This window comes from Lolium rigidum, chromosome 4, assembly GCF_022539505.1.
Source record: "Lolium rigidum isolate FL_2022 chromosome 4, APGP_CSIRO_Lrig_0.1, whole genome shotgun sequence".
In the NCBI taxonomy this organism is placed as follows: Eukaryota; Viridiplantae; Streptophyta; class Magnoliopsida; order Poales; family Poaceae; genus Lolium; species Lolium rigidum.
In genome coordinates, this window is record NC_061511.1 from 50,307,150 (window position 1) to 50,310,753 (window position 3,604).

A 3,604-nucleotide genomic window follows, 5' to 3' on the forward strand; every position below is an offset into this window, starting at 1 on the left:
GAGAAAGAGTTATTAGCAGTAGTTTTTGCATGTGACAAGTTTAGACCCTATATTGTTGATTCAAAAGTCACAATTCATACTGATCATGCTGCAATTAGGTACCTTATGGAAAAGAAAGATGCTAAGCCAAGGCTTATTAGATGGGTTCTTCTTTTGCAAGAATTTGATTTACATATTGTAGATAGGAAAGGTGCTGATAATCCTGTTGCTGATAATTTGTCTAGATTGGAAAATATTACTTATGATCCTGTTCCTGTTAATGATAGTTTTCCAAATGAACAATTGGCTGCAAAAAAGGTGAGCTCGTGAGAGAGCCATTGGTATGTTGATTATGCTAACTTTATTGTTTCGAAGTACTTGCCTCCAACCTTTTCAGCACAACAAAGGAGGAAATTCTTTTATGATTTGAGGCATTATTTTTGGGATGACCCACACTTATATAAAGAAGGAGTGGATGGTATTATGCGAAGATGTGTCCCAGAATATGAACAACAAGAGATATTGAGTAAATGCCATGGTAGTGTTTATGGAGGACATCACGCCGAAGATAGATCCGCACAAAAGGTTCTACAATCAGGTTTTTATTGGCCAACACTTTTCAAGGATGCAAGGAAGTTTATCTTATCTTGTGATGAATGTCAAAGAGTTGGTAATATCTCTAGACACAATGAAATGCCTATGAATTATACTCTTGTTATTGAACCATTTGATTGTTGGGGATTCGACTTCATGGGTCCTTTCCCTTCTTCAGAAGGTAACACCCATATACTTATCGCTGTTGATTATGTTACTAAATGGGTAGAAGCTATACCTACAAAAAGTGCTGATGGTGAGACCTCTATAAAAATGCTTGTAGATATTATATTTCCTAGATTTGGAGTACCTAGATATATTATGACTGATGGAGGTTCTCATTTTATTCATGGTGGTTTTAGAAAAACTCTTGCCAAATATGGTATTAATCATAGAATTGCCTCGACTTATCATCCTCAAACTAGTGGGCAAGTAGAATTATCAAATAGAGAAATTAAAGCTATTTTGGGAAAGACTCGTTAATAAATCTAGAAAGAATTGGGCTAGTAAGTTAAAGGAAGCATTGTGGGCTGATAGAACTGCTTATAAAAACCCTATGGGAATGTCTCCTTATAAAATGGTTTATGGAAAAGCTTGTCATTTACCTTTAGAACTAGAGCACAAAGCTTATTGGGCCGTAAGAGAACTTAATAAAGATTTTAAACTTGCTTAGTAAGAAGAGGTTGCTACAATTGAGTTCTTTAGATGAATGGAGAAGTGAAGCTTATGAAAATGCTAAACTTTTTAAGGAGAAAGTTAAGAAGTGGCATGATAGAAGAATTATTAAAAGAGAATTTAATGTTGGAGATAAAGTCCTATTGTATCGGTCTCGTTTCAGATTTTTTGCAGGGAAATTACTCTCAAAATGGGAAGGACCATATGTTATTGATGAGGTATATCGTTCAGGAGCAATAAAAATTAGCTCTTTGGAAGGTAACGCCACACAAGTAGTGAATGGACAAAGACTCAAGCATTATATTTCTGGAGATTCTTATAATGAAGATATTGATATTATTCAAGTGATAACTCCGGAAGCTTTCATCAAAGATCAAATTGACAGTTCTGCAGAGTCCGACTTTGAATAGGTAACAGTTTTAGTAATAAAAAGTCCGCGTTTAGCTTTCCGAACAATATTTCTGCTATTTTTGGAAAATATGAAAAATTACGGGATCGAAACGGAGTGGAGGAGACGCGCGAGGGCCCGTCACCATAGGCCGGCGCGGGTTCCACCCTGGCCGCGCCGCCCTATGGGGACAGCCCCTCGGCGTCCCGTTTCCACTCGTTTTCGGCCCCTATGAACCTTCCTTTTGTTGTAAAAATATTTGCTATATAATCTCCCGGACCCCTGGAGGTCCGTATATCGTTTTCTCTTCGTGTTTTGTTTCGAGCTGTTTTCTGCCAGATATTGTTTTCAGATCTAGAGCCACCATGTCTTCGTCGGAGCCTCCGAAGGACAACTTCTTTGAGAACGTCGTCAACCCGTACATAAGCGAGTTGAAGATGCATCCCAAGGAATTGCTGCTCGTAGATGGAGAGTTGCAGATAGAAGATGTTCGGGGACCCAAGGGAGAAGGAAGCTTGGAGGACAGGATGAAGAAACTGGAACAAGAGGTCTTCACCTACAAGAAGATGGCTGAGCGTGAAGTGGACATCTTCCATAGAATTGTGTCCGAGCTCATTGGTGAACACGAGAAGGAGACTGCAAAGCTGTGGAGCGATATCCTCTCACTTCACAACACTACCAACCAACTTCAGGCGCAACTTTATGATGCTTGGAATCAAAACTGTGAGTATGAAAACAGGTTTAAACGCATTAGCGATGCTGCTAGTTTCAGGATTCCAGAGACCAAGACATCGTTTGTTGATGGAGAGCCTCTTCCCTGGAAGTCTAATGACGAGAAGAATCCACCATCATCACCACCGAAGGAGTAATTCATCATCGGTATTTGCATCCCCTTGGTTTGTTCCAAGCTTGGGGGAGTGCCGCGGTATCACATCATCACTATCTTTATCTTTTACTATCAAGTAGAGTCATATCATGAGTAGGGAAGTTATCATATGGAATAGTTTGCAGTGTGGAAGTATCTCTCTCTTAGTTGGTTATCTATGTATCCGTTGGTGTGAGTTATCGTTATGGAATATTAATGAGAAGTCTTATCATTTACTTTTTGCACACCTTATTTTAGTTTGCAATTTCTATTATATGATTACTCTTGACATTAGTATTGATATCACTTTGGGAGCATCAAGTAAATCTATTTGGTTTTGGCAAACTTAGCATTGGTCAATAGCAACAACACCTTGATGTTTGAATAGAAAAGGGAAATACATGTAGATATATTACTCTATTATTTTTATGCTAATGAGTTAGTATTCTGAAGTTAAAATTGCTTGTGCTTATGAGAAAGATGCATGATTGTTTCTATCACATGTATATTTGTTTGTTTCCCTCAACCTTTATGCTTGCTATCAAACCTTTCTAGCCAAAGACCTGTATTAAGAGGGAATACTTCTCATGCATCCATAACCTTAGACCAAACCCATGCCATTTGTGTCCACCATAACTACCTACTATGTGGTATTTTGCGCCACTCCAAGTAAATACTTCATGTGCTACCTTTAAATAATTCAAACTATATTACTCCTTATTTGTGTCAATGTTTTATAGCTCATGAGGAAGTATGTGGTGTTTTATCTTTCAATCTTGTTGGGCGGACTTTCACCAATGGACTAGTGGCACATCCGCTTATCCAATAATTTTGCAATAAGAGCTGGCAACGGGGTTTCCAGCCCCAGTTAATAACTTTCATTAATAATTCTCTTCACATGTTTTGTCCTGATTTATCAGTAAGCAACTTAATTTTGCAATAGACACTCCTCCATGGTATGTGAATGTTGGAAGGCACCCGAGGATTCGGTTAGCCATGGCTTCTGAAAGCAAAGGTTGGGGGGAGTGTCATCCATAATAAAACTAAAATACATGTGTAAACAAAAGAGAAGGGGGATGATCTACCTTGCTGGTAGAGATAAC